General features: G+C 41.9%; 1 long non-coding RNA gene across 1 annotated transcript in view; it reads right to left on the bottom strand.

The window, feature by feature from the left end:
- LOC139037027 (uncharacterized) overlaps nt 1-23,461 on the bottom strand; it is a 38,265-nt gene extending 14,804 nt beyond the window's left edge. Inside the window, exon 1 of the long non-coding RNA XR_011489808.1 lies at nt 23,255-23,461. This is a non-coding gene — a long non-coding RNA (uncharacterized lncRNA). The remainder of the gene's footprint in view (nt 1-23,254) is intronic.
- Between the last annotated feature and the right edge of the window lie 531 nt (nt 23,462-23,992).

Here is a 23,992-nt window from a genome sequence, read left to right as displayed (position 1 = left end):
AGTTTGAGCTCTGCTTTCAATTCTACTCTTTCCCCTTCCTGGTATATTGTCCCATTTCTCACCTTCTTTCCTTTGCCTGTCTGATTCCTGCTCAGTCCTCAGGCCTCAGTTTAGCTGTCTCTTCCATCCATCATTACCTTGTCTCTGTTCCTTGGTTCTCTTTAATGATGTCTCTTTTAACACTTACCACATTATATTGAGGTCTGAATGCCCCTCTTTCCTTCAAGGACCATTGTTCTCTGATTCAGAAAGTACTGATGCTAAGGTCCTAACTGAAAAATTAAATCATGTGGTTGAGCATTCACATATTTGAAAGCATCAGGTAGTTCTGATATGCAGTCAGAGCCGAGAACTACTGTAGGTCTAGTCTATTTGTGAAAAGGTGTGTGTGAAGGGAGTGGTCCCTGTCACCCACGTCTGAAGCTACTCCTCCATTTCTCTTCAGTTCTGTTTGGAGTTTCATCTGTGACCAACTGTGGTCTGGAATTTCAGTGTTCTTTACTTTCTCAGCGCCATGTTCTGCTGCCATCCTGGTCTCAACAGAGAAGTGATGTGAAGAGGATGAGGTTTCTCTTTGTTGTCCTGTCCAATAATTTACACAAAACCACAAACAGAGGCTACTTTGGTATCATATATTCTACTGAAGGGATAAAAGGCAAGGCAGAGGGATAGCACACAGTGAAGAACTTAGAACAAATTCTAGCTTGGCTTGAAAAGTTCCTGGAATTTTCCCACCACCATCACCTTCTCTGACTTTTGCCTCTTCTTGGTGTTGGGTTCTTTTCCCAAATGTGCTTGGCTTTCCCAATTTATATTCCTTCTAGCATCTTTACTCTTCCTGCTAGGGCTACCTATATGGATTAAAACTCCTCTTTAAAATGCAAAGCAGGGGGACTTCCCTGGTGGTCCAGGGGTTAAAAATGCAGCGAACACAGGCTTGATCCCTTGGGGGAACGAAGAATCCACTAAGGACCCACTAGCAACTGTTGGATTCTCTCCTCCTGGCAGGTCAGGATCTGGGCCTGACTTTTTTCCACAAATGACCCATCAAGGTATATTGCTAAACAGAAGAGAGCTCTTTACTTTTCATGAATTCTGCCTCGAGCTTTAACAGAAAAGTTATTGTTTTCTCTGCTACCTATAATCTTTGCCTGACTACTTATCTGTCTCCCCAGTGAACAGTGAGCCACTTAGGGGTTGGTTCAGATGGTCATGTTCACCAATGGGTTCTTAGAGCCAAGCTCAGATCAGAGGAGGCCTTCAAGCAATATTTGTCACATGAATGATGCTTGAATGAAAGAATGCAAGGGGTTGTATGAACCAGTCCAAAGCTCAGCCAAGGAGTATGTCTGAGCCTGTCAGAGTGGAAACACTTGATGGGGGGATCCATGAAGACTACCAAGGGTCAGAAACTGGGGAAGTGCAGTTCAGCTATCAGATCTATTAGGAAAAAGTTTGGTTTGAAATAAGCCAAGCTAAAGTGTCCTAAAATGAATAGCTTAGAATGAAGGAGGGGACAAAAGCATGGGTGAGAGTGGGAAAAAGTGAGAGACAGACTCAGGGACTGACAGACCTATAAGTCATCCCTTTTGCTACAGGGATAGAGGGCAGGAGGACTAAAGCAAAGCTGGGGAGGGCAATGGGTACTTCATCCCCCAAACCACTATTTCAGAATCATTTCTCTTTTCTCTAGTACAAACCTAGATGTGTATATTTGCACATACACACAGTCACACATACTTATGTATGGATCCCTTGGATCAGATTTTTAAGATCAGGTGTGAAAATGCGTCTGACAGAGCAGTTGTTTTCCCTTTTCAGGAGCGTGATGGAGTGCTTAAGAGAACTGAATTTTAGAGTCAGTACCTAGTGCCAGCTCCACCTCTCAGCAATTGTAGTACTCTAGGATGGGAAACTGCTGGGCCCTTAGCTTCTACGAGTCTTAGCCAAATCACATCATCTCCTGCACAGGTTTACTAGGAACCTTAGCCAGGAGAACATCTGTAAGGCATTTAGCATCATCCTTGCACTCAATAAATAAAGCTGTATTTAACAAATGCTCTGACTGCTGCCTCTGTGTCTGATGCTTTGCTAGGCTGGATACATGTGAAGAATAAAGCTGTAATCAGAGTTGTTGATGGGTAAAGACATCCTTTATATATTTCTCTTGTGCATACCATCTGAGGCCAGGAGGTAGCCATTAGGGTTTATCCTGAGTCTTGCATCCAAGTATTTAAAAACTTGGCTTCGGAAGACATTGGTGACCCTGGACCCAGAGAAGAAAAAGGTACCTCTTTCCAGGAGAGATAGTCATCTATGGGATAGCCCATTCAGTCGCATCCTAGGTTTTCCTAGGAGATTTCCCCACCATCCAAAAACCAATGAGGTCTGACCTTGCAAGATGGGCTGAGCTCCCAGCCCAGATCAGTGTGACTGCTGCTGAGGATGGGCCCATTCATAACCAGGCACAGACAGACCCGTTAGCGACATTGCTGCAGGCGGGCTATTACTTACAATATAGTTAGTGTCGCTTAACCAAAATGGATGGGATGCAGTGTTTGGGAGAAGAATCCTGAATCTGACCAAGAGGAAAATAAGTTACCGCAGTGGCGGGCTGGTCTAGGGAATCAGGGCAGGGGCAGGGGTTGCCATTGAAGTTGGGTCCTCCCTATGCAGTGTAATTGTTTTCCTTTTTTGATAAATGTCAAAGTTTGAAGTTTCCAGGGAAGGATCTGATGCAGGATTCAATATTGCTTGGGGAAAAAGTGGACAGGGCTGCAGTGAAAGTAAGAATCATACCGGAGAAAGAGCACTGGAGGTTAGAGACAATGGTGGCATGGCCACGAGGAGCAGGTAGTGCAAGCTGTAACTGGAAACTTCTCAAAGTCCTTCTGTCTACATAGCCAGTCAATATCTGCCACCTTAAGGGTATAGAGGAGAGTGAAAAAGTTGGCTTAAAGTTCAACATTCAGAAAACTAAGATCATGGCAGCCGGTCCCATCACTTCATGGCAAATAGATGGGGAAACATTGAGAGACTTTATTTTGGGGGGGCTCCAAAATTGCTGTATGCAGATGACACCACCCTTATGGCAGAAAGTGAAGAAGAAATAAAAAGCCTCTTGATGAAAGTGAAAGAGGAGAGTGAAAAAGTTGGCTTAAAGCTCAACATTCAGAAAACTAAGATCATGGCATCTGGTCCCATCACTTCATGGCAAATAGATGGGGAGACAGTGGAAACAGTGTCAGACTTTATTTTTCTGGGCTCCAAAATCACTGCAGGTGGTGATTGCAGCCATGAAATTAAAAGACGCTTACTCCTTGGAAGGAAAGTTATGACCTACCTAGACAGCATATTAAAAAGCAGAGACATTACTTTGCCAATGAAGGTTCATCTGGTCAAGGCTATGGTTTTTCCAGTGGTCATGTATGGATGTGAGATTTGGACTGTGAAGAAAGCTGAGTGCTGAAAAATTGATGCTTTTGAACTATGGTGTTGGAGAAGACTCTTGAGAGTCCCTTGGACTGCAAGGAGATCCAACCAGTCCATCCTAAAGGAGATCAGTCCTGGGTGTTCATTGGAAGGACTGATGCTGAAGCTGAAACTCCAGTACTTTGGCTACCTGATGTGAAGAGTTGACTCATTGGAAAAGACCCTGATGCTGGGAGGGATTGGGGGCAGGAGGAGAAGGGAACGACAGAGGATGAGATGGCTGGATGGCATCACCAACTCGATGGGCATGAGTTTGAGTAAACTCCAGGAGTTGGTGATGGACAGGGAGGCCTGGTGTGCTGCAATTCATGGGGTCGCAAAGAGTTGGACACAACTGAGGGACTGAACTGAACCGAACTGAAAATTGCTGTAGATGGTGACTGCAGCCATGAAATTAAAAGACGCTTATTCCTTGGAAGGGAGGTCATGATCAACCTAGACAGCATATTAAAAAGCAGCGACATCACTTTGTCAACAAAGGTCCGTCTAGTCAAGGCTATGGTTTTTCCAGTGGTCATGTATGGATGTGAGAGTTGGACTATAAAGAAAGCTGAGTACCGAAGAATTGATGCTTTTGAACTGAGGTGTTGGAGAAGACTCTTGAGAGCCCCTTGGGCTGCAAGGAGATCCAACCAGTCCATCCTAAAGGAGATCAGTCCTGGGTATTCATCGGAAGGACTGATGTTGAAGCTGAAACTCCAATACTTTGGCCACCTCATGTGAAGAGTTGACTCACTGGAAAAGACCCCAATGCTGGGAAAGATTGAGGGCAGGAGGAGAAGGGGACGACAGAGGATGAGATGGTTAGATGGCATCACTGACTCAATCAACATGAATTTGAGTAGACTCCGGGTGGTGATGATGGACAGGGAGGCCTGGCGTGCTATGGTTCATGGGATCACAAAGAGTCAGACATGACTGAGTGACTGAACTGAACTGAACTGAAGGCTCTACTAAGCAGTCTTCAGAGGTCAGAAAAGCTACCCCCCCCTGCAAAACCATCCAAAGCAACTCTGGGTTCTCTGCTGAGACTTTTTAAACTCTCAAGTTCTAAACCCAATTGTGATTTCTTTTCACTCAGGGAGTTCTTTCCCACCATGGGAACCAAGCCAGTCAATCCTAAAGGAAATTAACCCAGAATACTCATAGGAAGGTCTGATGCTGAAGCTGAATTTCCAATACTTTGCCATCTGATGCAAAGAGTCAACTGCTGGGAAAGAGCCTGATGCTGGGAAAAGGAGGCAAAAGGAGATTGAAGGATTGAAGGCAAAAGGAGAAGGGAGTAGCAGAGGATAATATGGTTAGATAGCATCATTGACTCAATGGACACAAATTTGAGCAAACTCCAGGAGATGGTGGAGAACAGGGGAGCTTGGCATGCTGTGGTCCATGGGGCTGTAAGGAGTTGAACATGACTTAACAACTGAAAAACAACACACCATCTAAAAATTCTAGAAAGATATAAGTAGATGAATTTCCCATTCTCCTCCAACCTTGTCCTTATTCTAAGTTCCTTGGAGATCATCAGGAATATCAAAGGCACAAGAAATATATGTGAACTTTTGCTCCTAAGAAATATTTTGTGGCCAATTCCTGGATAGGCTAAAACTCTAATGACCAGTTTGAGTCCCATCTCCCCAGTGAAGTCTTCCATGAACTCCCTTGACCCATTTTGTTTTTTTCTGTACTTGCTAAGAAGGTGGTAGTTGTGGAGATTAAGAGTATAGGCCTGGGTGAGACAAATGGTTTCCAATCTAAGGTCTACAATCTTTGAGCTATGTAAGCTTACTTATTCCTTTAGGCTTCAGATGCTCCCTATAAAACAGATTAATCACAGTGTGTTTTTCACAAAGCGGTTATGATTATTAAGAAAGTGTGTGTAGCATACTTAGCACTGTAAGCACTAAATAAAGGGTGCTATTTTTCTTTATTTCTTTATTTTCAGAATTAGGAAGCATCTGACAACTCTGTTCCAGGGATTAAGTGACTGAAGTTTTAGCTCCAGCTTCATCATTGAAAAGCAGGGTGACCTTGGATCAGTCATTAACCTTTCAATTTTTAAACTTATAAAAGAGAGATGATAATTTCCCAGATTTGCTATGAGGATCGAAAGATAAAATGGATGGTTGAGTGCTTTGAAAGGTATTGAGATGGAGGATATTAAACATTGGAAAGCATCTGCTGAGAGATTATCTAGCCCAGCCTTCCAACATTCTTTGAGACTTGGTATGGAACTTTCATTAACAGGAAAATCACTCTCAAGCCACACTGTTTTGTTGTCAGCAGATGCACAGATTCTTAAACATTATTTTTAGAATTTTATTTAGCTAATATTATGGAGTATCATTCCCTTCTCCAGTGGACCACATTCTGTCAGACCTCTCCACCATGACCCGTCGGTCTTGGGTGGCCCCACATGGCATGGCTTAGTTTCATTGAGTTAGACAAGGCTGTGGTCCTGTGATCAGATTGGCTAGTTTCTGTGATTATGGTTTTAGTGTGTCTGCCCTCTGATGCCCTCTCGCAACACCTAGCGTCTTACTTGGGTTTTTCTTACCTTGGACGTGGGATATTTCTTCATGGCTGCTCCAGCAAAGCACAGCCGCTGTTCCTTATCTTGGATGAGGGGTATCTCCTCACGGCCGCCCCTCCTGACCTTGAACTGGAGTAGCTCTTCTCAGCCCTCCTGCGCCCTTGCAGCCCCTGCTCCTTGGACGTGGGGTTGCTCCTCTCAGCCACTGCCCCTGACCTCAGGCGTGGGGTAACTCCTCTCGGCCGCTCCATCGCGGTCACCGCACTTGGCAAACTACTTCAGTATTTTTGCCTTGAGAACCCCATGAACAGTATGAAAAGGCAAAATGATAGGATACTGAAAGAGGAATTCCCCAGGTTGGTAGGTACCCAATATGCTACTGGAGATCAGTGGAGAAATAACTCCAGAAAGAATGAAGGGATGGAGCCAAAGCAAAAACAATACCCAGTTGTGGATGTGACTGGTGATAGAAGCAAGGTCCAATGCTGTAAAAAGCAATATTGCATAGGAACCTGGAATGTTAGGTCCATGAATCAAGGCAAATTGGAAGTGGTCAAACAGGAGATGGCAAGAGTGAACGTTGACATTCTAGGAATCAGCGAACTAAAATGAACTGGAATGGGTGAATTTAACTCAGATGACCGTTATATCTACTACTGTGGGCAGGAATCCCTTAGAAGAAATGGAGTAGCCATCATGGTCAACAAGAGAGTCCAAAATGGAGTACTTGGATGCAATCTCAAAAACGACATAATGATCTCTGTTCATTTCCAAGGCAAACCATTCAATATCACGGTAATCTAAGATGGGGTATTCTTATGCCCCAACCAGTAATGCTGAAGAAGCTGAAGTTGAACAGTTCCATGAAGACCTACAAGACCTTTTAGAACTAACACCCCAAAAAGATATCCTTTTCATTATAAGGGACTGGAATGTAAAAGTAGGAAGTGGAGTAACAGGCAAATTTGGCCTTGGAGTACAGAATGAAGCAGGGCAAAGGCTAACAGAGTTCTGCCAAGAGAACACACTGGTCATAGCAAACATCCTCTTCCAACAACATAAGAGAAGACTCTACACATGGACATCACCAGATGGTCAACACCAAAATCAGATCGATTATATTCTTTGCAGCCAAAGATGGAGAAGCTCTATACAGTCAGCAAAAACAAGACAGGGAGCTGACCGTGGCTCAGATCATGAACTCCTTATTGACTTAAAGTGAAGAAAGTGGGGAAAACCACTAGACCTTTCAGGTATGACCTAAATCAAATCCCTTTTGATTATACAGTAGAAGTGAGAAATAGATTTGAGGGACTAGATCTGATAGACAGAGTGCCTGATGAACTATGGACAGAGGTTCATGACATTGTACAGGTGACAGGGATCAAGACCATCCCCAAGAAAAAGAAATGCAAAAAAGCAAAATGGCTATCAGAGGAGGCCTTATAAATAGCTGTGAAAAGAACAGAAGCAAAAAGAAAAGGAGAAAAGGAAAGATATTCCCATCTAAATACAGAGTTGCAAAGAATAGCAAGGAGAGATAAGAAAGCCTTCCTCAGTGATCAATGCAAAGAAATAGAGGAAAACAACAGAATGGGAAAGACTAGAGATCTCTTCAAGAAAATTAGAGATACAAAGGGAACATTTGATGCAAAGATTGGCACAATAGAGGACAAAAATGGCATGGACCTAACAGAAGCAGAAGATATTAAGAAGAGGTGGCAAGAATACACAGAAGAACTGTACAAAACAGACCTTCATGACCCAGATAATCACGATGGTGTGATCACTCACCTAGAGCCAGACATTCTGGAATGGGAAGTCAAGTGGGCCTTAGGAAGCATCACTACAAACAAAGCTAGTGGACGTGATGGCATTCCAGTTGAGCTATTTCAAATCCTGAAAGATGATGCTGTGAAAGTGCTGCACTCAATATGTCAGCAAATTTGGAAAAATCAGTAGTGTCCACAGGACTGGAAAAGGTCCGTTTTCATTCCAACCCCAAAGAAAGGCAATCCCAAAGAATGCTCAAACTACCGCACAATTGCACTCATCTCACACACTAGTAAAGTAATGCTCAAAATTCTCCAAACCAGGCTTCAGCAATACGTGAACCATGAACTTCCAGATGTTCAAGCTGGTTTTAGAAAAGGCAGAGGAACCAGAGATCAAATTATCAACATCCGCTGGATCATAAGAAAAGCAAGAGAATTCCATAAAAACATCTATTTCTGCTTTATTGACTATGCCAAAGCATTTGACTGTGCCGATCACAATAAACTGTGGAAAATTCTGAAAGAGATGGGAATACCAGACCACCTGACCTGCCTCTTGAGAAACCTATATGCAGGTCAGGAAGCAACAGTTAGAACTGGACATGGAACAACAGACTGGTTTCAAATAGGAAAAGGAGTACATCAAGGCTGTATATTGTCACCCTGCTTATTTAACTTATATGCAGAATACATCATGAGAAATGCTGGGCTGGAAGAAGCACAAGCTGGAATCAAGATTGCAGGAGAAATATCAATAACTTCAGATATGCAGATGACAGCACCCTTACGGCAGAAAGTGAAGAAGAACTAAAGAGCCTCTTGATGAAAGTGAAAGAGGAGAGTGAAAAAGTTGGCTTAAAGCTCAACATTCAGAAAACTAAGATCATGGCATCTGGCCCCATCACTTCATGGGAGATAGATGGTGAAACAGTGGAAACAGTGGCTGATTTTATTTTTCTGGGCTCCAAAATCAGTGCAAATGGTGATTGCAGCTATGAAATTAAAAGACACTTACTCCTTGGAAGGAAAGTTATGACCAACCTAGACAGTACATTAAAAAGCAGAGACATTACTTTGCCAACAAAGGTCCGTCTGGTCAAGGCTATGGTTTTTCCAGTAGTCATGTATGGATGTGAAAGTTGGACTGTAAAGAAAGCTGAGTGCTAAAAAATTGATGCTTTTGAACTGATGTGTTGGAGAAGACTCTTGAGAGTCCCTTGGACTGCAAGGAGATCCAACCAGTCCATCCTAAAGGAGATCAGTCCTGGGTGTTCATTGGAAGGACTGATGCTGAAGCTGAAACTCCAATATTTTGGCCACCTGATGTGAAGAGTTGACTCATTGGAAAAGACCCTGATGCTGGGAGGGATTGGAGGCAGGAGGAGAAGGGGACGACAGGGGATGAGATGGCTGGATGGCATCACTGACTCGATGGACATGAATTTGAGTTAACCCCGGGAGTTGGTGATGGACAGGGAGGCCTGGCGTGCTGCTATTCATGGGGTCGCAAAGAGTCAGACACAACTGAGTGACTGAACTGAACTGAACTGATGGAGTATCAACTTTTGGGCTAGCTATTACGATTTCTCTGAGAGGACAGCATTGAACCAGGTAAATATGATGTCTGTTTCATGGAACATGCATATGGTGCCATTTGGAGAAGATATTCCATTCATTGAAGGCAATTGGGTTTCCTGTAACTTCCAATAACTGACTAATCCTTCCCTATCAATTAATAACCACCACCATCTCCCCAAACACACACACACACACACACACACACACACACACAAGCCTTCTGAGTTTCAGCTTTCTTCAACTGTTCCTCATGACTTATGAGTTAGGATGAGCAGCACCTCCCCCCCCCATCTTCCACCACCATAGATTAGAGTGATAAGAAATTGGCATTTGGTTCCACAGTTATTTTTCCAAGGAAATAATATAGTAGTTAAGGTAACTCTTGCTTCTGTAACAAATAAGTCCCCCAAATCCGGCTTAGTACAAGAGAAATTTGTCTTCTTATTCACTTAACAACTTAATTCTGGAAGCCATTGCTGATGGTATTTTATTTTATTTTATTTTATATTTGCTGATGGTATTTTAGAGTTCAAAGTCCTTTAGTATGTTTCTGTTCATGCCTAGGGACTTGGAAACCCTCTGCATTTGGCTGATGGATTAGAGAAAAGAGACTGGAGGATGTGCATTCGCTTTTTAAGCTCCAAGACTTAAAGGTGTTGCTATCACTTCTGTTTGCATTCCAGTGGTAAGAACTTTTATCATATGGTCCTTCCTAGCTTCAAGTGGGGCTAAGAAATTATAGCTCCTAACTGGCAAAACTGTTTGCCAGTATTAAATCTCCAGGTCAGAAGCCAGCTATCTCTGCAACAAATAAGGCTAAATTTATGTCAATAAGAGCCATATGCTTTTGAGGGTTGATGGGTCGTCTTTGGAAGGGAACTGTCACTGTGACAAACTTAATTTGAGGATCTTCTCCAAGCCTTCTTCCACCATATTTGCAGCATAGGGTTTATCTTTCTCCCCCATTGTGGAGCCAGTAAGATCCTGAGCAGAGGAGAATGTCTAAAGCTGCAGAATGTAAAAGTCAATGAACTGTAGACAGGCCCTTTTTTAATCTAGTCTCCAGAATAGGCATATGGGACAGAAATACCAGTTCAGGGAGGAATTAGAGGGCAAGGACTATGAGAAAGAAGATGAGCAAAGAGGTGTATGTAGGAGAGTTAGAGCACTTATGTGGGATGCCTTCTGAAGGCCTAGGTCCCTATCCTTTTATGTGGTATTAGAGATGAGTAAGCTTAAACCATGCTCTATTTTCCTTTTCCTCTCTACTTTTTCCTTTTCTTCTTTGGGGACAACCACTTAAACCTTTTACAAAAGAACTGTTTAAATGTCCATGGGATCCAATGTATTTTGATTAAGACAAGTAAGCTATGTGGTATTTAGAATGGGTAAAAGGTAGACCTACTCTTCAGTCTGAGGACAAGCATCAGCCCACACCCTCGGCTTGAAGTAATCAAAAGTGAGGAATAACTAAGAGCAGATCACCAAATTGAGAGATATAAAGTCAGTTCTCTCAGTGCTCATCTCCCCAAAGCAATCACTATAGATAGATTCTGAAAGCCATGAGAGTTTCCAGCCCATTATATTCTGACCATTATTCTGTTGCTTCTTGCTATTATTTCAGTGAAGGCATTGGATGTGTGTGTTTAGTTGTTCAGTTGTGTCCAACTCTTTGGCAACCACATGGACTGCAGTGGTCTCCTCTGTCCATGGGATTCTCCAGGCAAGAATACTGGAGTGGGTAGTCATTCCCACCTCCATGGGATCTTTCCTACTCAGGGGTCAAACCCAGGTTTCTTACAATGCAGGCATATTCTTTACCATCTGAGCCACCAGGGAAGCCCATGGCATTGGAACGGAGCACAATTAGCCCTATGTGTGTGGACAGTTCAGTGCACAGTAGGCTGAGATTATCAACTTCATTACTCAGGATACTACATTTCTATTAATGTTACTTTGGTTTTGTTGAAAGTCATGTACCATACTATTACATAATGAGCTTACCATCAACTAATCCCCCATTACTTTGTTTTATATGAATTTCTGGAAAACTAAGGCTTCTCATTATAGTAGACTAGAATGCAAAAGTAGGAAGCCAAGAAGCACCTGGAGTAACAGGCAGATTTGGCCTTGGAGTACAGAATGAAGCAGTGCAAAGGCTAATAGAGTTTTGCCAAGAGAATGCACTGGTCATAACAAACACCCTCTTCCAACAACATAAGAGAAGACTCTACACATGGACATCACCAGATGGCCAACACCAAAATCAGTTCGATTATATTCTTTGCAGCCAAAGATGGAGAAGCTCTATACAGTCAGCTAGAACAAGACAGGGAGCTGACTGTGGCTCAGATCATGAACTCCTTATTGCCAAATTCAGACGTAAATTGAAGAAAGTGGGAAAAACCACTAGATCATTCAGGTATGACCTAAATCAAATGCCTTATGATTATACAGTGGAAGTGAGAAATAGATTTGAGGGACTAGATCTGATAGACAGAGTGCCTGAAGAACTATGAATGAAGGTTCATGACATTGTACAGGTGACAGGGATCAAGACCATCCCCAAGAAAAAGAAATGCAAATAAGCAAATTGGTTGTCTGAGGAGGCCTTACAATTAGCTGTGAAAAGAAGAGAAGCAAAAAACAAAGGAGAAAAGGAAAGATATACCCATTTGAATGCAGAGATCCAAAGAATAGCAAGAAAAGATAAGAAAGTCTTCCTCAGCAATCAATGCAAAGAAATAGAGAAAAATAATAGAATGGGAAAGACTAGAGATCTCTTAAAAAAAAATTAGAGATACCAAGGGAACATTTGATGCAAAGATGGGCTTAACAAAGGACAGAAATGGTATGGACCTAACAGAAGCAGAAGATATTAAGAAGAGGTGGCAAGAATACACAGAAGAACTGTACAAAACAGATCTTCATAACCCAGATGACCATGATGGTGTGATTACTCACCTAGAGCCAGACATCCTGGAATGGGAAGTCAAGTGGGCCTTAGGAAGCATCACTACAAACAAAGCTAGTGGAGGTGATGGAATTCCAGTTGAGCTATTTCAAATCCTGAAAGATGATGCTGTGAAAGTGCTGCACTCAATATGTCAGCAAATTTGGAAAACTCAACAGTGGACACAGGACTGGAAAAGGTCAGTTTTCATTCCAACCTCAAAGAAGGGTAATCCTAAAGAATGCTCAAACTACTGCACAATTGCACTCATCTCACACGCTAGTAAAGTAATGCTCAAAATTCTCCAAGCCAGGCTTCAGCAATACGTGAACCATGAACTTCCAGATGTTCAAGCTGGTTTTAGAAAAGGAAGAGGAACCAGAGATCAAATTGCTAACATCTGCTAGATCATCAGAAAAGCAAGAGTTCCAGAAAAACATCTATTTCTGCTTTATTGACTATGCCAAAGCCTTTGTGTGGATCACAATAAACAGTGGAAAATTCTGAAAGAGATGGGAATACCAGGCCACCTGACCTGCCTCTTGAGAAACCTGTATGCAGGAAAGGAAGCAACAGTTAGAACTGGACATGGAACAACAGACTGGTTCCAAATAGGAAAAGGAGTATGTCAAGGCTGTATATTGTCACCCTGCTTACTTAACTTATATGCATAGTACATCACGAGAAACGCTGGGCTGGAAGAAGCACAAGCTGGAATCAAGATTGCCGGGAGAAATATCAATAACCTCAGATATGCAGATGACATCACCCTTATGGCAGAAAGTGAAGAAGAACTAAAGAGCCTCTTGATGAAAGTGAAAGAGGAGAGTGAAAAAGTTGGCTTAAAGCTCAACATTCAGAAAACTAAGATCATGGCATCTGGTCTTGTCACTTCATGGGAAATAGATGGCGAAACAGTGGAAACAGTGTCAGACTTTATTTTTCTGGGCTCCAAAATCAGCACAGATGGTGATTGCAGCCATGAAATTAAAAGACGCTTACCCCTTGTAAAGAAGTTTATGAGCAACCTAGACAGCATATTAAAAAGCAGAACCATTACTTTGTCAACAAAGGTCCATCTAGTCAAGGCTATGGTTTTCCCAGTAGTCATGTATGGATGTGAGAGTTGGACTATAAAGAAAGTTGAGCGCCGAAGAATTGATGCTTTTGAACTGTGGTGTTGGAGAAGACTCTTAAGAGTCCCTTGGACTGCAGGGAGATCCAACCAGTCCATCCTAAGGGAGATCAGTCCTGGGTGTTCATTGGAAGGACTGATATTGAAGCTGAAACTCCAATACTTTGGCCACCTGATGTGACGAGCTGACTCATTTGCAAAGACCCTGATGCTGGGAAAGATTGAGGGCAGGAGGAGAAGGGGATGACAGAAGATAAGATGGTTGGATGGCTTCATCGACTCAATGGAGATGAGTTTGAGTAAACTCTGGAAGTTGGTGATGAACAGGGAGGCCTGGCGTGCTGCAGTATATGGGGTCGCAGAGAGTCAGACACAACTGAGTGACTGAACTGACTGACCAAGGCTTCTCCCATTGCACAAATAGTTTTGGATCTAAGGGTGGGATCTTAAGTGTCATTCTGATAAATTTCATCTTGTGTATTCTATCCTTCCCTGTTAGTCTGCCTTTTGAATCTAGATTTTGTCATCAGAGGTATTAGCTATCCCTCCCAGCTGAGTGCTGTGTGTAACTTTGATAAGCAAGCTTCCTGTATGCTAATATGCTTTAGACAGACTTTGTGATGGTCAAGTTTCAGCAGACCTCTTTTCTTCATAGAATGTTGCTAAAATGAGCTTGCATTCCTCTGCATATGTTACTCAATAAAAAGAAAATTAGTATGCCGAATTCAAATCAGCTTGTGGATGAGCTACTACTTGCAGACAAGTTACCTGCAAATTGACTCTATTTTACTTTTTGTGTTTCTCCTGAAAGATGGAAAGGTATATATATATTTATATAACTTATTGGTACTCATTTAATTTTTTTGTTATTTGAAGGCTGGTAGCTGTCTCATGGCATATTAACTTTCGAACATCCAAAGCAAGGGCATCCTAAGTGGTGCTAGTGGTAAAGAAACTGCCTGCCAATGCAGGAGATGTAAGAGTCACAGGTTTGATCCCTGGGTTGGGAAGATCCCCTGGAGGAGGGCATGGTAACCCATTCCAATATTCTTGCCTGGAGAATCCCATGGACAGAGAAGCCTGATAGGCTACAGTCCCTGGGTTGCAAAGAGCTGGACATGACTGAAGCGACTTAGCACAGCACAGCACATCCAAAGCAAAACCCTTATTTTGCTACTTAAGTCAGCTCCTCCCTTAGTCTTCCTTATTTCAGAAAATGATGCTTCCAGCCTTCCAATTGCCCAGGCCATAAAGTTTTGGCATAATCTCTGACTTGTCTTTTGTTTTCCCACCCCAAATTCAAGTCAACAGCAAATCATTTTGGTTCAATCTTTAGAAGATATCCAGGGCCTAATGACTTAACTGCTATCACCCCGTCCAAGCCGCCATGATCTTTTGCCCGGGTTACTGAAAAAAACCTCTTCACTTGGACCCTATTTCCATCCCTGCCCAACTATAGTCAATTCTTCAATTAGCAGCCAAAGTGATCCCTCAGCAAAACTGAGTCAGATCATGTCACTTCTTTGCTTAAAATCCTCCAAAGGCTCCCAGCTCGCTCAGAATAAGGTCCAAATGGCTTGCTGTGGTCTATTGGTTGTTGTTCAGTCACTCAGTCATGTCGGACTCTTTGCCACCCCATGGACTGCAGCACACCAGGCTTCCCTATCCTCCACTATCTCCTGGAGTTTGCTCAAATTCATGTCCGTTGAGTCAGAGATGCTATTTAACCATCTCATCCTCTGCTGCCGTCTTCTCCTTTTGTCTTCAATCTTTCCCAGCAAGGGTCTACAGCATCCCAAATGATCAGGCCCCTCTGATGTCTGAGAGCCCTTTCCAAGGCCTCCCCCTTGCTCACTACTCTTCAGCCACAGCTCTGGTTGTTCCTAGAATATTCCAGGCAGGAGCCTTTTCTGCCAGTGTTTCTCTGCTGGAATGCTCCTTTTCTAGTTATCTGCATCACCCACTTCCTCACTTCCTTCAGGTCTTTTTATGCTACCTTACACAAAGTTCTTCTCTGATCATCCCATGTAAAAGCACATCCCATCTGAAGCACATATTTATTTACTTTTAATTTTTATTTTTTGCCCCACATATTTTTCCTCTTCTTATTATATTTTAATTTTTTGTAACAGTCAGCACTACCTGACAGAGTGTATATTTGGGCTTCCCAGGTGGCTCAGTGGTAAAGAATCTGCCTGCCAATGCAGGAGACAGAGGAGATGCAGATTTGATCCCTGGGTTGGGAAGATTCCCTGGAGGAGGAAATGGCAACCCACTCCATTATTCTTGCCTGGAGAGTCCCATGGACAGAGGAGACTTGTGGGCTATAGTCCATGAGGTCACAAAGAATTGGGCAGAACTTAACAACTGAGCACACACAAACAGGACAGAGTGTATATTGATATCTGGTTCATTGTCTGTCACCTCCCCTTAAAATGGAAGCTCTCTGAGGATAAAGACTTGGTTTAGTTCACTGCTATACTCCCGTACCTAGAACACGCCTAGCACAAGTGGCTCCCCCCAGATATTTGTGGGCTAAATGAGCAGATAGCATTGGCAGAGACTTAAAGTTCTCTCTCTGGTCTCAGTTTCCCAAGTTATAATATAATGTATGTTCAATAGACTTCAAACTCTGTCCACCTTTCCAAGCTGGGGAACTCCTGCTTTAAGTGAACGCTTGAGCAAAAATCAAACAGACAATTTCAACCAGAAAAACTTCACTTTTAATTGTATTAATTAATTGTACTGAGTTCCATGTGACCCAGCAATTCTACTCATGGATATATATCTGGAGAAAATCAAAACACTAATTCCAAAAGACACATGCACCCCAATGTTTATAGCAGCACTATTTATGGTAGCCAAGCAAACCAAGTGCTCATCAATAGATGTGATGAGATAGATTAGATGCGATTAAATGTGATTAGATTAGATGAAGATATGGTATATACTATGGAATATGACTTAGCCATAAAAAAGAATGCTATTTGCAGCAATATGAATGAACCTAGAGAATATTATGCATGGTGAAATAAATCAGAAAGAGAAAGACAAATACTGTAAGATATCACTTATATGTGGCATCTGAAAAATAATGCAAATGAAAGTATATGCAGAACAGAAGTAGAGAGATACAGGAAACAAAATTGTGGTTATTAAAGGGAAGAGGGAAGAGGGGAGTGACAAACCAGAAGTAGGAAATTAACAGATGTAAACTGAAAGTATAAAATAGATAAGCAACAAAGAAATACTATATAGCACAAGGAATCATAGCCATTATCTTGTAATAACTTTTAATGGGGTACAATCTGAAAAAATACTGAATCACTATGCTGTACATCTGAAAATAACATGATATTTTTAATCAACTATACCTCGATTGAAAAATAGAATCTTCTGGTTCAAATGAGGGAAGAAAATAAGACACTCTTCCTTCCCTGCTCCATCTCTGTGTACACTCCAGAGTTTCCTCAGGGAGAAAGCTTGAAAAACCACAAAACCAAAACATCCTATAACTCTATCACTATTAAGACTGTCAGTCACTTGAACTTATCACCAAGAATAATTGTGATGTACTATCACTTACAATTTTTTAAAGGGAATAAATAATTTTTAAATTTGAGCTTAGTTCTCCCTTCTTACTCCCCTGTCCCCCCATTACTGGGGCAGCGGTGGGTGGATTGAATCTCTGAAGGTCTTGTTTCAGGATGAAGATTGTATGAACAGCTGGTGCTATCATAATGAATGCTCCCAGTTGAGAGAGGAAAAAAGGAGCTGTGGAATTCAGGGGACGGTGAAACTGAAATTTCCAATGTGACTCAACCCATTGCTGAAATGGAGGAACATCAAGTCTTCAAAGTTAAATGCAGATTCAATTAGAAATTTCACTGAAATTTCAAATTACAACCATCCCCCCCCCCCCCCCTTAAACGACAGAATTATATGGCGTCGCAGAGAAACTGACAGGTAATTTGGGAAACTAAAGGTTCCTTGGACTCTGTAGTTAATGGAGAGTTTAGCACCAATTCCTGTGTAATTTGCACTTCTGAGAAGCAGAATTATTATAAAGTCAGACATCTCTAGCACTTTCAACTCTTGGATCCGCCAGGCTCTAAGATGACCAGGAATGTAGAAGGGCTGAGGTCAGAGGTTGCCATTTCAATATCTGAGGCTCCCCGGCTCCCCCAAACTGGCATTTGAACTGAAGAGTCGAAAATTGGAGGTGACATTCAGAAGTCTCTGAAAATTATAACCCTGACTTCCTCCTTGAAAAGCTTATCTGAATCCTAGCTTATCCTTTGATGAGGTTACTGAAAAAGCACTCCGCTCTGAGCTCTTGAAAGATAACAGTCAGCCTAGGGAGGCCCGGCTGTGTCCCTTGGGGAGAAACAGTGGCAGATGGAATAAGCTGGGGACACTAATTAAATCGTCCGGGCAACTTTCTGGGGATAAGGGAGTCTGCCCCTTAAACCTTTCTCCCTGGACTCCTCCTGGCAGTGGTGCCCTAAGGGCCTGGGGCCCCAGTTAATAGAGGCAGTCCCCCGCTGCGGCCCCAGGAAGAAGGGCTTTTGTGCCTAAAATGGGGTTGCTCAGGAGAGCATGGCTTTCCCCCTGCTCCTTGGGCGGCTGCTCCGCTTGTCTTTGCCAAGCAGGGATGAAAGGGAAATGAAGAACTTCAGCGCCAAAGATAGTCCTTCTCCATGCATGCGGGCTCAGTCGCTTCAGTCGTGTCTGACTCTGTGCGACCCTATGGACTGAAGCACTCCAGGCTCCTCTGTCCATGGGGTTCTCCAGGCAAGAATACTGGAGTGGCCTCCTCCAGGGGATCTTCCCCAACCAGGGATCAAAACCACATCTCCTGCAGCGTCTGCACTGCAGGCAGATTCTTTACTGCTGAACCTCTGGGGAAGCCCAGTCCTTCTCCGAGCATCGTGAAAGTCAGCGGTCCTGAAGGCAGAACCACTGCCAGTGTCAGAATCAGTGCTCCTGACTCCTTCTAGAACTCAACTGGAATCGTCCCTGATTACTGCGCCTGGGCTGGTCTACCCTTTTCTGAACTCCATGCTGCTTAGGGTCTTAGCTGTTTATTTTGGCCCTTCTCATGATTATTTAAATACTTGCTCATGGATAACAAGACTCTCCAGCTAGGTGCTAAGCTCCATGAAAGCAGTGACTGTGTTTTACATTTCTACTGCTCCATATCTCCTTGTATGTTGCTGAGTACAAAATAGATCCTCAATAAATACTTTGTTGATTCAGCAAGTATTTAGTGAGTGCCTTCTTTTCAGAAGACATGACATGGTAAGTAGACGTCCCCCTGGGCTACAGTCCTGTCTCCTCTACTTCTTACTGGCTGTGTGACCTTGAATAAATGAGTTTATCCTTGTAATTTCAGTTTCCTTATCCTTTTAGCCTCAGTCATGAGAAGATAGAAAAACTAGGCTTGACTATTTTATTAGTGTCATAATAAACATGTAATAGGGCTTCCCAGCTAGCTATAGTGGTAGAGAATCTGCCTGCCAATCAGGAGATGTAAGGGACACAGGTTTGATCACTGGGTAGGGAAGATCCCCTGGAGAAGGGAATGGCAACCCACTCTAGTATTCTTGCCTGGAGAATCCCCATAGACAGAGGAACCTGGCAGGTTACAGTCCATAGTGTCGCAAAGAGTCGGACAAGACTAAAGCGACTTAGCAACAGCAGCAAACATGTGAGGCCCTAAGCAGTATGGATGTCAGAAAAGGGGTAGACCAACTCGAGGGCTGTAATCAGGGGTGATTCTAGTTGCTAAGTTGTAACCAACTCTTTGCAACCCCATGGGGTGTAGCCCACCAGGCTCCTCTGTCCATGGGATTTTCCAGGCAAGAATACTGGAGTGGGTTGCCATTACCTTCTCTAGGGGACATTTCTGACCCAGGAATCAGATTGGGGTCTCCTGCATCTCCTGCATTGCAGGCAGTTTCTTTACTGACTGAGCTACCAGGGAAGCCCTTACTTTATTAGAGCAGGTGTCATAAATATTTAAGGATTAAGTTAAGGCCTTTAGTTTCATGTTATTATTTTTGTTTATAAATAGGATTTAGATTAGACTTTTAGATACCTCTCTGATCCTCAGTTTTTTAAAAATAGTATTTATAATAATTTATAGTTTTAAAACTCCAGTACTTTGTCTACCTGATGCTAAGAACTGACTCGTTTGAACAGACCCTGATGCTAGGAAAGATTGAAGGTGGGAGGAGAAGGGGACGACAGAGGATGAGATGATTGGACGGCATCATCGACTCAGTGGACATGAGTTTAAGTAGGCTCCGGGAGTTGGTGATGGACAGGGAAGCCTGGTGTGCTGCAGTTCATGGGGTCGCAAAGAGTCGGACACAACTGAGAGACTGAACTGAACTGATAGTTCTAAAAATTTATTCATTGTTCAATAAATATGCAATGAGTACCCACTGTGTGCATTAATATAGTGCTATTAGGAATAAAAGTCTGAATCTAAGCCATGGGATGTGCTATGAGATCTTATCCTTGAGAGAGAGATAAGATGAAATAAATGCTAACAGATGAAATAAATGCTTCCTTATGTAAAAGAAGATAGATATTCCATGATAAACACTTGTATATAATATATATGACATAAATTAATCAATTATTGTTATGCATTATATTCATGTTGCATTAATTCTGCAAATGTATACCTATATAATTTCAAAGCATCAAATAAACCATAAAAATGTGTCTCCTTACCTTGTAAAACACAAATCAACTTGATTTGTAGGTGATTTTTAAATATTAAAGTAAGCTATTGTTTTGGGAATAAAGAGAAGCACCTTCGTTGTCTACCATATGAGTATCTCTATGGGGTAAGGATGGTGTTAGAAGACCCCCAGACAAGTTCACAGATAAAGGGGTTAGTGGACAGTTCAATTGACACCGAAGACCCAACTCCAATTTTGACTCCAATCCGGAAGCAGAACCACTGGCAGCTGAGCAGGGGTCACATCAGATGAGCCACCATTTGGCCATGGAAGGTTCCATGCTAAGGAAGGGAGGAGGCAGGGGGAGGCACCACTGTTCCGGAGCAGAGACTCCTCCAACCTGGGTCCCAGTTGAGGAGTAAGCAATCACTGACCTTGCAAACAGTGCTTTCTTTTCCAACCAAAGAATAATCTTACTGTGTGCACACTGTGGAAAGGACAGTTGGTCCCAGGGAGATCTTGTCGGCTATGGCCAGACACACAGATAAGAGTTATTGTCAGTTCTACCATCCTCTAAAATAAATGACAGACGAATGCAAATCTGCATAGCACACACTGTGATGTATGAACTCCATAAAGTCCTTGGGGAATATAAACATTTAATAGCCCAGATCATTGGTGTGGTAGGAAGAATCTGTAAGTAGTGTTTTAGAACAAATGAACTAAAGTTTGTGGTACCTGTATTATTTATTCACCTTGCCTAAATTTTAATTTCTTTATGTATGCTATCAATCCTTTCCCAAAATGCCCAGAAGAGTGTCTAGAAACAGTAGGTATCAACAAATTAATTTTACGATATTGTACCCAAATGTTGTGAAAACTAAATCAGTAGTGAGATATTCAGTCTATCTTATTCTGTTAAAAGTCAATCAATTGGATCAGCCATTTGTTTATCTTTCATTAGAAAATTGCTTCATGAGAGTAGGCTTTTTTTTCTGTGTTATCCACTGATGTATTCTGAGTGCCTACCACTGTGTTTGGCATACAGTAGGTACTCAGTAAATATTTATGATTTATGATTGAGTGAATAAACATTTACTGAGTGAGTAAATTGATTTCAAGTCATGGTCAACCAGTAAGGCAGCTCATGTACTAGTTGAACTGAAAGGCACATTAGCTATACAAGTAAAGTTCATTTCCTTATTCATTTATTCTCTATTAACTTATTCACTCATTCAAAAAACAACTTTTTAGTATTGCTTATGTTCAACTTACTGTGATGGGAGACACAAAGATGGACCAGAAGCATTTTCCACCTTCAGAGAAGTTATAATTTTGTTTGTGTCATGAAGAGAGGCATAACCATATAGAGTAATTCCGTAAGGGTTGAATTAGAAAGATAACCTCTCTGGTTTCTTATTCTGAGGTTTCATGATTCCTTGAGGTCAGTGCTGATTTCAAATAGTTTATATGACATATAAAACCTGAGGTTATTTTGGGCATACACACCGAGGAAACCAGATCTGACAGAGACACGTGCACCCCAATGTTCATCGCAGCACTGTTTATAATAGCCAGGACTTGGAAGCAACCTAGATGCCCATCAGCAGACGAATGGATAAGGAAGCTGTGGTACATATACACCATGGAATATTACTCAGCCATTAAAAAGAATTCATTTGAATCAGTTCTCATGAGATGGAGGAAACTGGAGCCCATTATACAGAGAGAAGTAAGCCAGAAAGATAAAGACCATTACAGTATACTAACACATATATATGGAATTTAGAAAGATGGTAACGATAACCCTATATGCAAAACAGAAAAAGAGACTCAGATGTATAGAACAGACTTGTGGACTCTGGGAGAAGGCGAGGGTGGGATGTTTCAAGAGAACAGCATCGAAACATGTATATTATCTAGGGTGAAACAGATCACCAGCCCAGGTTGGGTGCACGAGACAAGTGCTCGGGCCTGCTGCACTGGGAAGACCCAGAGGAATCGGGTGGAGAGGGAGGTGGGAGGGGGGACCGGGATGGGGGAATACATGTAAATCCATGGCTAATTCATTTCAATGTATGACAAAAACCACTGCAATGATGTAAAGTAATTAGCCTCCAACTAAAAAAAAATAAATGAAAAAAAAAAAATAAATAAAACCTGAGGCTACTGATATTTAAAGTTGTAACACTTTTAATGGCAAGGACTTTATGGAAAAGTGCATTTTAAGTGAATTGCTATCCAAAGCTAGATGACCATTGGGCTATTCTGGGTTCTGCATGGCTTCCAGATCATGAGGTCAGATGCTGCCTTCTGCATTTTTTTCCTTTTTCAACGTACAAGAGGTTTAATACATTAGCATTTACAAAATAAAAACTGTATTCCACATTTTTCATTTTTAATATATATCAAATGCAGTACATTAGCATTTACAAAAGAAAAACTTGAAAATTTTCTTGGGACCACTGGTTAAGAATCTGCCTTCCAATGCAGGAGATGTGGGTTCAATAACTGGTCAGGAAACTAAAATCCCACATGCCTTGGTGCTATGAAGAACAGACATAGTCAAATAAATAAAATATATAAACAATAAAAAGAGACTTTCCTGGTGGTTGAGTGGCTAAGACTATGTGCTGTCAATGCAGGGGGCCCAGGTTTGAGCCCTGGTCAGGAAACTAGATCCTTCACGCCAAAACTAAGGATTCCACGTGCCGCAACCAAGACATAGCACAGCTAAATAAATAAATATTAAAGAAAAAAAAACTTGAAATTTTTCTTGTGCTTCCTCTTTGTCACTAAACTTGAAAGACCCGAAAAGTATGATACTTAAGGAAACTGCTCAGTGGATTTAACCGTGCAGTCTGTGGGGCCCTGAAAGATAAATAAATGCTTGTTGCAGAAGTATGGTATCTTTAAAATTTGTTGCTTTTTACAGTCTACGAAGATGAACTGTAAGACACACACACAAACCAGCCCCCCAAAATTTCTCAAAATAGACTACAATACAAGAAATGTTTCATAAAAACCACTGAGATACTAATTGGTTCTATGACTAATATAAAAAACTGAAAACTCCTTTTGACTCATACTCACACTATTTCCACACATGAGAGTCCAAAGAGCGGCCTGAGTGCAGGATGGCCTTGGCCCAGCAAGCAGTCATCTTGTAGAGCAGGTCACCCTCTGGTGTACCTTACTTGGGTGAGTCATCATGATTCCGCAGCTAGAACATGGAAGAGGCGTGTGAAAGTCACAGACAGGCTAAGCTGGGGAAGATGACAGATACAAAAGGAAAGCTCGTAAAAGTCAGCCTTAGCAGAATGATCACTTCCGCTTTTACGGACGTTAGTTTCCAAAGCTCTTTTCTTATACGTCATCTCATTGGTCTTCTAAAATTTTTAGTTTCAATTTTTATCTTTATTGAGATACAGTTGATTTATAATATATAAGTTTCGGGTGCTCAGCATGGTGATTCACAAACTTTTTTTTTGATTCACAATTTTTAAAGGTTATGCTTCATTTATACTTAATATAAAATATCTGCTATATTCCCCAGGCGGTACAATATCCTTGTAGCTTACTTATTTTATACATAGTAGTTTGTACCTCTTATTTACCTAGCCCCATCTTGTCCCTCCCCACTTCCCTCTCCTCACAGGTGAACACTGGGTTGTTCTCTATATCTGTGAGTGTGCTTATTTTTTTTTTTTATTATAATCACTAGCTTATTTTATTTGTAGATTCCACTTATAAGTGATAATATATAGTATTTGTCTTTTTGTTTCTGATTTATTTCATTAAGCATAATACTTGAAAGTCCATCCATGTTGC

This window comes from Odocoileus virginianus, chromosome 10 (genome assembly GCF_023699985.2).
Source record: "Odocoileus virginianus isolate 20LAN1187 ecotype Illinois chromosome 10, Ovbor_1.2, whole genome shotgun sequence".
Taxonomy (NCBI): domain Eukaryota; kingdom Metazoa; phylum Chordata; class Mammalia; order Artiodactyla; family Cervidae; genus Odocoileus; species Odocoileus virginianus.
This window is presented reverse-complemented; position numbering and strand designations above follow the sequence as displayed.